We start from the raw sequence: 12,750 nt of genomic DNA, 5'->3' as shown, positions 1-12,750 counted from the left end.
ACATTGAATTCATTGTACCATGGAAGAATCTACTAGTTTTACAATTTTCTTCGATATCTTAAAGGAAAAAAATCGGCTCTCGTAGTAAAAACTTTTACATTCTTGCAGATCTGGCTGCAGATTATCTTTATAATTGTACCATGGTTGTAAATGTATATTTTTAATTAAAAAATGTGTTTTAATAATAACTGGCCTTAACGTGTCAACTTGTAAAATACTATATCAAAAAATGTTTTTGGTAAATCAGCAAACATACCTTACTTTGAAAAGTCATAATTTGTCTCCACAAAATTTATCAAAGAATTTTACAAAGAATTATTTCGATTTTTTTTTGTCTGAATATTCCAACATTCCAAATCCCGCCCAATTCTCGACACCCGCAACATGTGGCATCACCATTTTTATCATAATGAAAATAAGAGTCCCATACTGATATTGAGGCAGAGAGCGAGAGCTAAATTGTGTGAGCAACAGATATGAGAGCGAACGAGATTGCTGATTGTTGTTTTGATTCTCTTCAGAAATGAAATGTTGTTTTGTTTTGTACGAGGTTCACTGTTAAACGCTGAGAGGGCAATAAAATCAGTTGATAATGAAACTCTCACAACGTTGAATGTGGCGATTGACGAAGGCGCTTCATTGTTTTGTTTGATAAAAAAATTTGTTAAAGAACGAGAAGAGATTTTCGGTAGCAAATTGTTGTTTTCGAAATAAAAAGGGGAAATTTTCAAGAAAAAGAATATAAATTATCCTAAAGAAAATTAAGCAATAAAATTGTGCAAAGGAAAAAGTGACAAGTGCATTGAAGAAGAAAACTAAGAGGAAACAAAAGAACCAAAACATCACTGGTGTCGCGGCGTTTTGTTTTTAAAATTGCTGTGCGTGTGAGTTCTGGCGGCCGGTCGTTAAATAAGTTCTTCTCTGGCTAAAATAAAACAAAGTGTTGAAGAAGAAATTTTGCAAATATAAATAAAAAAGAAACAGCAATAACAACAAGAATAAAGGCTAGAATTTTTGTATAGAATAATTTCAAGAAAGCGAAGAGGAAGATTGCAAAATTTCGAAACAAAAAAAATCTAAATAAAAGTGCAATCAATATTGTGATATCAAGTGCCTTAATTTGGGAAAATATAATAATTTTCCACCAATTATTTTTGTAAATTAAGTGGTGATTTTCCAATTTTTTTTTTGGAAAATGTAAACGCCCCTGCTTATCTGCCCACAATTGCAAAGAAAAAAAATGCCAAGAAAAATAGAGGGGTTTTGTTTTTATGTATTATAAAACAACAACGACGACAAAAAAAAAAACAACCAAATAGTCAACAACGTCAAAATCGAATCGCGGCATACAACCACGCAGTTTTTCGGTTTGTTTTGCATTTTATTTTATCTATGACGTTTGACAGCAACAAAAAAAATCAAAGTGGCAATTGCAATAATTATTTCCATTATTTAAATTGAAAATTTCAAATAAAGCTAAAATTTGATTTTTGGGATAATTCGGTGAGCTAAGCTTGCGCCTAAGAAGTTAATCTGTTTGGAAACCAACGGGCAACAACAACAATAACACGTTTTGGATATAATTCAGTTTGGAGTTGTTCTTGTTTCAAAATATAAAAAGAAGTAGCAACAACAAGGCCACCACTGCCAAGAAGTCAGCCAGTCAGTCAGTCCATCATCCAAGTCAAGTCAATTGGTCAAACCCTGCAGCAATTTTTGGTCGAGCAACGCTAAACCACCATAGCATGTTTCTTGTCGTCGTCTACTCGACTAAGTCGGCCAAACAGTTTTAAACGCAGGTAGGTAAACCCACAAACCTTTTTATGAACAAAAAAAAAAAAAAAAAATAGACAGACGGACGAACAGAATGGCAGACAGCCCAAAATTTTATGGATTTTTAGAGTGTGTATTAAACCAACACAAACACGAAACCCACACTCAAAACTGTTTTTAAACACTTGTTCCTTCTACTCTGCTCTACTAATCTTCCAGGAGGGGTTCGAAGAAAAGGAGTTTTTAATTTTTTAATGATTTAATTACAACGTTTTAATTTCCTTTTCTCAAATATTTAAAGACTGTCATTAAATAGTTATTGGTTAGATTAAATTTTCCGTAGTCCACTATCGTTCGATTTATAATAGACCCAACCCCATGTCCATTGTCATGGATCCGACAAAAATTTTCGACATTTCCAACATTTCGCCGACCAGGGATGGCATTAGAACTCTATCAATAAGCGTCAACGATTGTATATGGGGGCTATACATGGAATGTTCCGCCAGTGAATCCGTGGAAAAATGTGACAAAAATCGTGAAAAAACCCAATGTCGGGAGATACCGTTATATGGGGGCTATACGAAAACGTGGACATATACATACAATGTTCTGCCACCGGAGCTAGAACTCATTATGACCTACAAATTCCAATTTTTAGACAATGGACAAATGTGGCAAAAATCATCAAAATACCGAATATCGGGAGGCATCGTTATATGTGGGCTATACGAAAACGTGGACCTATACATGCAATGTTCTGCCACCGGAGCTAGAACCCATTATGGCCTACATATACCAATTTTTAGACAAATCCGTGGAAAATGTGGCAAAAATCGTGAAAATACCCAATATCGAGAGATACCGTTATATGGGGCTATACAAAAACGTGGACCTATAAATGCAATGTTCCGTCGCCGGAACTAGGACCCATTATGACCTACATATACCAATTTTTAGACAAATCCGTTGAAAAATGTGGCGAAAATCGTAAAAAATACGAATATCGGGAAATACCGTTATATGGAGGCAACACAAAAGCGTGGACCTATACATACAATGTTCCGTCGCCGGAACTAGGACCCATTATGACCTACATATTCCAATTTTTAGACAAATCCGTGGAAAAAATGTGCCAAAAATAATCAGAATACCGAATATCGGGAGGTACCGTTATATGTGGGCTATACGAAAAAGTGGACTTATACATGCAAAGTTCTGGTAGTGAAACTAGATCCCGTTATGACCTACATATACCAATTTTTAAACAAATCCGTGGAAAAATGGGGCGAAAATCATCAACACACCGAATATCGGAAGGTACCGGCTATACCAAAACGTGGACCGATACACACAATACAAATTGTTCTGCCAAACTTTGAAGGTCTACGTCAAATAATGTGAGCTGTATCGTGATTTCAACAAACAGACAGACGGCAGACAGACGGACAGACAGACGGGCATTGTTAAATCGACTTAGAATTTTATGGTGTTCATCATTATATATACTTTATGGGGTCTACGGCGAATATTTAGGAATGTTACAAACAGAATGTCAAGGTTAATGTACCCTCCTTTTCAAGGTGGAGAGTATAAAAACAAATAAAAAACAGCTAAGTTCAGCCGGGCCGAATTTTTAATGCCCTCTACAATGTAGAAGGAACTTGAAAATTGGAAAGAAAATCCGTTAAAAAATCATATTTTACTCTTGCCGAGTGTTTTTAGTTTACTATCGAAAAAAAATTATCCGGATAACCAGATACATTTAACCCTTAACCCATCAGCGACCCTTATTCTAGCTGCATCCGTTTTGCAAATACATTGGATTTAATTTTAGTACTCTTTAGCTTACTGTGCGGAATCCCTCTTGGATTCCGTCCTTAATGGATTCGGCTATTAAAAGAGCACGGGAAGTACTCTCAGAAAATGTAATAGACCCATGATCAGAAATATTGAAGTTGCCACTGTGGAGAATGTATCAGGGATATGCCCATATGAAAAGGACAAGATTAGAACTTCAAACCAGTAAGGAAACGTCAAAAGTCGGGCGAGTCCGACTTTATGATACCCTACACCACTAATAATTTATTTCAAGTAGATCATACCACCTATCAACATTTGTCTTTAAAGCAGTTATGGTTTGCTATAGAGTGCATGATATCACTTGGAGAAGGGTTATATTAAAAAATATATGTATCGGAGCCGAGTTGCATGCAATGCAAAACTACGTCCCGAATTTGCCTCCATTTGGGCTGATATTATTGCACAATAAACCTGAAATCGGATTAAGGATATATTCAAATTTTACAAAGGCATTCCCGAGCCTAATCAGATATCTGGTACCAAATGTCATTGTTGTCGAATGCATATTACGAATGTGTGTACTTGCTTCTAGACTGAATTCGGTGGGGTGTACTAAAATTCAGGTTATTTGGACTTATATTGGCTATTTGGTGCACATTTAACCCGAAATCGGATGAAGATATATATGGGAGCTTTATCTAAATCTTATCCGATTATCACCAATTTCAATAGGGTTCGTCCTTGGGCCAAACAAATATTGTTTGCAACATTTCATATCAATCGGGTAATAAATGAGACCTGATTTTTTTTTTGCAAGAATACATAGACGGACGGACGGACTGACATGCATTAATCGACTCAGAAAGTGATTCTATGAAGATCCTCAAAAGTAACTATGGGACTATCTCGCTTTCTTCTCTATGCTACAAACAAATGCACAAAGACATAATTCCACTACCACTTACCACTATGTGGTATAGGGTACAACAAGTAAAAAAGCAGTAAGTTTGGCCGGGCCGAACTTTGAATACCCTCCATCATTTGGAACGAATTAGAAAACTTTCAAAAAATAAAATCCATTAAAAATCCATTAAAAATTCCGTTAAAATCTTTAAAATATCTAATATTGGAAGGTGCCGATATATGGGGGGATAAACGATATTGTGGGCCTATATAGACAACTCTCTTTCAGGGGGTAAAGTACTCCAAAAAAAACTTCTTGTATGGATTTTCAGACAATTCCGTGGAAATTGTGTCTAAAATCATCAAAATACCGAATTCGGGGGTACCGTTATATGGGGGCTATACGATATCGTGGACCTATATAGATAATTCTCTTCCGAGGTATAAAGTACCCTCAAGGTACTCCTTGTGTGGGTTTTCAGACAATTCCGTTGAAAAATGTGGGTAAAATCAACAAAATACCGAATATCGGGGGTACCGTTATATGGGGGCTATACGATATCGTGGACCTATAAAGATAATTCTCTTCCGAGGTATAAAGTACCCTCAAGGTACTCCTTGTGTGGATTTTCAGACAATTCCGTTGAAAAATGTGGGTAAAATCAACAAAATACCGAATATCGGGGGTACCGTTATATGGGGGCTATACGATATCGTGGACCTTTATAGATAATGCTCTTCCGGGGTTTAAAGTACCCACAAGGTACTCCTTGAGTGGATTTTCAGACCATTCCGTTTAAAAATGTGGGTAAAATCATCAAAATACCGAATATCGGGGGTACCGTTATATGGGGGCTATACGATATCGTGGACCGATATAGCCCATCTTCGAACTTGACCTGCCTGCAGACAAAAGAGGGATCTGTGCAAAATTTTAGCTTCCTATCTTAATTCGTTTAGACTGTAGCGTGAGTACAACACACGGACAGACGGACGGACATGGCTAGAATTTTACGCTGATCCAGAATATATATACTTTGTTGGGTCTAAAATGATTATTTCGATGAGTTACAAACGGAATGACGAACTTAATATACCCTCCATGCTATGTATGGTGGAGGGTATAAAAATACTCATAATATTTCATGAGTTTGAATATTGAAGGGCCCACTATGCATAATCCATGTTACGAAGTAGTCCTCATATTAATGTCAACGGCCGATATTCGATATTATTAGGAAATATACCACATGTTGGAAAAAAATGGGAAAATGTTTTCAGTTCCTCATGGAGGATAATCGGAAATTCATTCATTCTTGTACCTACCCGACAAAATTTTGAATAATAATAGCTCGATTACATTTGGAAATCATTATCTATATAAAAAAAGTTCTGAACCGATTTTTAGCACATTTCGTGAAATAATTTCTAGGCTATCTATTCTATTTGGACAGGTATTGCGCCTTTGGTGTAAGTGAAATCGGGTGAACATATATATAGGAGGCACATCCAAATCTGAACCAATTGGCACCAATTTCAAAAGACTTTGAAAATTTTTTCTCAATTTGACAATAAAATGTCATCTGTATTTATTATTTGATTTAAAATTTAAACCAAGTAATGGTCCTTTGGTCTGCCACTATAATGTCCCAAGAACATATTCTAAAAAGATTATTCCCAATTACCATGTTTCCTATTACCTCCTCTTATTTGAATAATTTTAATTTTTATGCTACTACTCATTAAACTGGAAGCAACCTGTAGTTCACCTTAAAGGTATTACAGCATGTATGGGCCTCCATGAGTTTGAAACAAAATACGAGTATCAGATGTTATAAAGATAATATAATTAATTATAGTTTAAAATTAGTTAAAAATAAAATTTATCTTGATCGTGTAATGAAAGGAGTTGGAAATAAAATAATAAAAAAAAACAAAACTCGATTTGAAACTAGTATTAGACGATGGCCAACTGGCGAAGAGCTACACATAATCATATCAACAACAACAGCTAAAGTAATCAGCGATAAAAAAGGAAAAAGGTCTGATCATCATTACCATCCTCAAGTGATGCTGCCATTGCTGCTGCTAAACAGAAGCTACAGCCGCTGTGGCATCAGACCAACAAAAATAATAACACATTTAATGACGGCCAAGTGGTTGGTAGTTCTACTTCTTCTTCGTCAAAAGGCTTGTCAAGTGACTGAACATTTGTTTGTGGCCAGTTGTGATCCCGGGCCATTCTTGGCGGAACGGTGTGCGAGTGCCACGGTAGCGAGCAATGAATGAAGACGGCTTGGAGCACATTCAATAAAATTGTTGTAATTAAAATCAAAGCATAATAATGACCATAAAAATAATGATGATGATCATCTTCATCCGCATCATTATAGTGCGTATCATTGAGACGACATGGTACACCGACATCTTTTGTAAAATCTCAAAACAGGATTTTTTATGAATTAAATAGAAAACCACTTCTGTTTTTTGGTATCAGTTTTTGTTTTTTTTTTGGGAGTTTTTTTAGGTGTTATAAGCTGAAAGGTAAACAAATTTGAATGTTATGTTTTTCTTTTGGTCATTCTTTGTTATCATGAGGTGTCAGTCTGTCATCAAGAAAAAGGGGAAGGGGGAAATGGACCGGGAAACAGTTTTGACAATGTTACAGTTGTTTCTTCTGAAGTGTCGTGTAAGGCGATGCAGATCTTAACATCTCTTTGCTGTCAGTTTTGGGCGGAATAGTTTTTAATTTTTATACGGCAATGCATTTGTTTGTAATATACAAATAATAGGTCAAATTGTGCCACCGTGAAATAATGTTTTGGACCCTAGGTCTCATTGGATGAAATCAGTTGTAGAACAATGCAAAATTACGCAATTTTTTTAGTTTGAAAACATTTTATAATCAAACATTCATGCGCCCTAGTAAATTTTAAGATTTTCAAGGTTTTATATATTTTTCAAGTTTTTTCTTTGTCGGAAAGAATAATAGCAAAATGTATACCTTCTGCGCCAAAAAATCTTCAAAATCGTTTACTTTAAATATCTTAGCCACAGACATCTGTGACATCTATATCAAATATCAGAATTTCAGCGCTATTTCTTCAACCAAAACAAAATTTAGTACTTTTCACTCTATATCTTAATCCCAGATACCAACTGAGACCCCACTATCATAGGACGTATTTTGCCAACCACTGCCAAATCTCAAATAATCAGTAACAAAAATATCAAATTTTACAATATTATCTCTATCCCTTCAACCAAGACCAAACTTAGCACCATTTGGTATCCTTCGTACAATAATAATACACACTTCTACAGCTACCTCAATACCAGATACCAACTGATACCTCAATATCAAATTTGAGGATTTCAATTCTATCCCATCACCCAATACCAAATTCAGTACCATATACAGGTTGAGATAAAAACAATTGCAACAAAGTCAAACGTCATGGTTTTTACATATTTTTTAAATTTTTTTTTTAAAGAAAGCAAAAATGTCGGAAATAGCATCAAATTTTAGAATAAGTTTAAATTTGCTCGAAGTGGTCACCTTTGACATGAATTATAGCCTTCAAAAGGCCAATGAAACCGTCACACGCTGCGGACCACACCATCACCAAGGCAGGCGCTTGAGCTCTGGTGTCCAACTGAAGGTGCACATTTTCAGCTGACCTCTTTGGCAAGTAAACACGATCATTTCGTTTGTTTACAAACTGCTGAACAACGAATGTTTTCTCATCGGAGACAACCAAATTCGGTAGTTCACCACTTTCGGCCAACAAAGCAACTCTTTAGTTTTTTTGAGTCTATTTTCTTTCTGTTGCGGTGTAAGTTCTTGCACTTCTTGGAATTTCAATGACTTTACACCGAGCTCATTTTTCAATATTTGCGGAAAGGAATATTGCGATATGTTCAGCTCAAGAGTCAACTGCGATGCGGGTTTCAATGAAGTCGCTTCTTTACTTTTCGAACCATTTTTTCTGATCTTGCTGTTTTCTTCCGTTTACTTCCTTGACATCGGGCTACACTGGTAACTAGCGATGGTACGAGACACAAAAGATTTATTCACATTGCTGGAGTGCTCTAACGATAACCACTTGTGGTTTTCCAGCCAAATATAAAGAAATCACACTATCACGCTTGAATTCCATCACGAATAACTTTTTTTCTGGAAAATTCTCACCAAAATGCTTTTGTACGCTTGTAGACAATATAATGAGCGGTCACTGGAATAATTATAACAGCTATCGGACGAGTGGCTTAGAAGTGACAGCAGTCTTAAATTATTTGCAGTTTTTTCACATACAGAAAAAATGCCACGTTCAAATTAAGAGGAAATACTTTCAATTCAAGAAATAACTCCTCTGTATTGATTTCCCACTGATTTTATAGATTAGTCCCTCCAAAGCCATTATAGCCGTCCATATGGTATAAGTTGCTCCACATAATATCATCTCAATATAAACGTATCTTTTTGTTGTGGATTGAAATGCCTTGTGGTGTGGGATATCATATAGTCAACCTTGGAATATAACAATCAGTAACATTTGATTCATGTCGGGGAATTCCCTTGATTTGTAGGAGTGATGAGACAAACTTAGTGGCTATTATTACAATTTCATATTTTGCCGGGTTTATATTTGATAAAAATAACCTTATTGTTAGATTCTTATCTAATCATATAATCGAGAGCTTATAAAACACTGACAAGCATAAATATAAAATCTTATTATTTTGCAAATATTTAAAAAAAAGAGAAGGCGGAATGAATCATGTTTTTCAATTGTGTTGAAAATAAGTTGGAAAAAAGGGCTTGTGATTCTTTTTAAATAGAAAGCCAACTCCATTTTTAGACTCTTTAAAGGTTTCAATATTTTTTCTTGGCATTACCAATAAGTCGATGCTGAGACTCGGCAGCAACAGTGGTTATTGAATCACATTTATTTTCATTGCAATCTGTCACAGTCTAATTAAAAGTTCTACATTATATCTAACAGAGTCCTATAAACAACTAACATGTACTAGAAGTCATGTACAACTGCAGTTTTTCTTCTTTTTTAATAAAAAAAAATGCAATTTATTTATAATTAATATTATATACATGACTGATAGCATATTGGTATGAACAACAGAAGAGGTTGTCAAACCGAAAAAAATGTCAAACAATTGTCATATTGCAATCACAATTTTCTTCAATGTTATTATGTTTGCTTGGCAAATGTTGCAGTCTAACATGTTACACTTATCGCTCTAAAAAAAATAAAACAAGAAATAATTAACATTGAGATAGGGAAGAACAATTTGATTCAGCATTGAACAGCAACACACACATGTTATACATTATAAATGAAATTAAAAAAGAGTACATGCGAAAAAATTGCTAAGATAACATTGATAGTACATTTAAAAAAATTAGCCTGTTTTCTAAAAGGAATTCTTTATATGCAAGAGTTTTGTGAAATTGCATGAGGAGAAGTCTAAAAGTTCAATGAAAAATGTGTGTTTTATTTATCGATTCCTTTCGAATCACCCTTATGTCTACAGAAGACCTCTCTAAGATCTTTCATCTACAGGGGATTTCTCAAAGGTCTTGGGAAGACTTCTCTGAGACTTTTGAATACAAAAGGTCTCTTTAAAAGTGTGGTGCATATAGAAGACCTTACAAAGAAAACCTGGCAATATTCTTCTATAGAAGGCCTATCAAAGGTCTTCTTCCATATCATGGTGAGATAAAAAATGCAAGAAAGTCAAAAGCCATATTTTTTACATTTCTTTTTAATTTTATTGAATGAAAGCAAAAAATGTCGGAAATAGCATAAAATTTTAGAATAAATTTAGATTTGCTCGAATTGGTCACCTTTGGCACGGTATTTTGGCCTTCAAACGGCCAATGAAACTGTCACACGCTGCAAGAATGTTGCTCTGCGGTATTTTGGACCGACAGTTGGGTATACAACAGTCCAACCTGAGATTTTGATGGCTATTGTGCCCTGGAAATGAAGCGAGGAACCTACTGTTGTAATCATTCTTAGGTGGCGCGTGATGAGTGCGTTGGTGCTGAGTCCTGTTGGAATTTCCAAGGTCTGCGGCCAAATTGTTTGCGTGCCCAAGGCTTTAATACACCCTCCATAATATTTCGCAATAATATTCAGCCTTTATTCTGATGCTACAATCGATTAATACGAGTGGAGAGCGACCATCGGCTGTTATGGCGGTCCACACCATCGCCAAGGCCGGCGCTTGAGTTCTGGTGGCCAACCGAAGGTGCATATTTTCAGCTGACATCTTTGGCAAGTAAATACGATTATTTTGTTTGCTTACAAACTGTTGAACAACGAATGTTTTCTCGTCGAAGAAAACCAAATTCGGCAGTTTACAACTTTCGGCCAAGCGAAGCAACTCTTTAGCTTTTTTGAGTCTATTTCCTTTCCGTTGCGGTGTAAGTTCTTGAACTTTTTTGAATTTCAATGGTTTTACCCCGAGCTCATTTTTCAACATTTGCCGAATGTAATATTGCGATATGTTCACCTCATGAGCCATTTGTCGTCCACTGCGACGTGGGTTTCGATCAAGTCGCTTCTTTATTTTTCCAAACATTTCTGCTAATGTTTTTTAAAGTCTTCTGTCTTTAAACGACTTTAAACATATTTTATCTCTAGAGAAGATTTCTCAGAAGACCCCTCAAAGACCATTTTGTCCACAGAAGACCTCTGAAAGGCCTTCTTACTTCAGAATGTATAACGTACTAATGTATAACGTAATGTATAAAAAACTTTTAACATATCTTGTCGTTATGGAAGACTTCTCATAGGACTCCTGTCTACAGAAGAACTTTTAAATGCACGCTGCCTACAGAAGACCTCTGAAAGGTCTTCCAACTCCAGAGTATATATCAAAGGTCTTCCGTCTAAAGAAGACGTTTCAACTATTTTCTGCCTTTAGACAAGTCCTCTCAAAAGACTTATGTTTGCATAAGACTTTTCAAAAGCCTCCAGTCCACAAAGGACATCCGAAAGGCCTTCTCACTCCAGAATACATATCAAAGAACTTCCATCTAGGGATGACCACTTAATTGTATTTTGTCTATAGAAGAAGTTTAGTATCTACAGAAGATCTTTTAAAACCCTTCTGACTATAGAAGACATCTAAACGGCTTTTTAAGAATTTTTTTTCTGTAGAAGACATCATAAAGATGTTCCGTGAAAAGGATACTCCACAAGGGTATTCTGTCTTTGAAAGACCTCACAAAGGTCTTCTCTCGTCTTTCTATAGAAGAACTTTCAAATTCCTCTTTCTTATATGAAGACCTCTTAAAGGTGTTCTCTCCACGGAAAATTTTTCAAAGGTGTCCTCTTCACCTATCAAACATATTCTGTCTTCGGAAGTCCTCTTAAAAGTCTTCTGTCTATAGATACTCTAGGTTTACTCTCCATAGATGATCCTTCAAAGGTGTTCACTCTACCTTTCAAAGGTTTTCTGTCTGTAGATGCATTTAAAACAAATTTGTTCTTCCCATAGAAGATCATGCAAAACTCTTCTGGCTGTAGAAGACATCTCACAGCCTTTCTTTTACAGAAGACTTCGCAAGGATATTCTTTATGTGAAAGAGATTTCAAAGGTTTCCTATGTAAAAAATACTGCAAGAAGCTGTGCTGCCTTTGAAAGACTTCACAAAGGTCTTCTCTCATATTTCTATATGAGAATATACAAATGTTTCTTTTTTATGGAAGGCCACCTAAAGGTGTTCTCTCTATGGAAAATTCTTCAAAGGTGTTCTCTTTACCTATCAAATATATTCTGTCTTCGGAAGTCCTCTTAAAGATCTTTTGTTTATAGATACTCTAAAATTATGTGTATTTTTCCTTTAAAAGACCCCTCTGTCTACAGAAGATCTCTGAACGTCCTTCTGATAAAAGAAGATCTCTCGAAGTCCTTCTGACTAAAGAAGACATCTCACAGGTATTTTTCTACAGAAGACTTCTCAAGAATCTTCTTTCAATGGAAGACATCTCAAAGGTGTTCTTTGCAAAGAGGAGTCCACTAAGGAGTCCTGTCTTTAAAAGATTTTACAAAGGTCTTCACTCATCTTTCTAAAGAAGAAGTTTCAAATATCTTCTTATTATAAAAGACCTCTTAAAGGTGTTTTCTCCACAGAAGATCCATCGAAGGTGTTTACTCTACCTATCAAAGATCTTCTGTCTTCGGAAGTCCTCAGAAATATCTTCTGTCATAGATACGTTTAAAATAAATGTTTTTTTTTCT

General features: G+C 35.5%; 1 protein-coding gene across 1 annotated transcript in view; it reads left to right on the top strand.

Annotated features, from left to right (window-relative positions):
- The first annotated feature begins 583 nt into the window (after window positions 1-583).
- LOC101896131 (ETS-like protein pointed) overlaps window positions 584-12,750 on the top strand; it is a 303,468-nt gene continuing 291,301 nt past the window's right edge. The window contains exon 1 of the mRNA XM_059132240.1: window positions 584-1,799. The gene's annotated coding sequence lies outside the window, so the exon portion shown is untranslated. The remainder of the gene's footprint in view (window positions 1,800-12,750) is intronic.

Source organism: Musca domestica, unplaced genomic scaffold (assembly GCF_030504385.1).
Source record: "Musca domestica strain aabys unplaced genomic scaffold, Musca_domestica.polishedcontigs.V.1.1 117, whole genome shotgun sequence".
In the NCBI taxonomy this organism is placed as follows: domain Eukaryota; kingdom Metazoa; phylum Arthropoda; class Insecta; order Diptera; family Muscidae; genus Musca; species Musca domestica.
The sequence above is the reverse complement of the archived record's forward strand: the minus strand, read 5'-3'. Positions and strand labels throughout refer to the sequence as shown.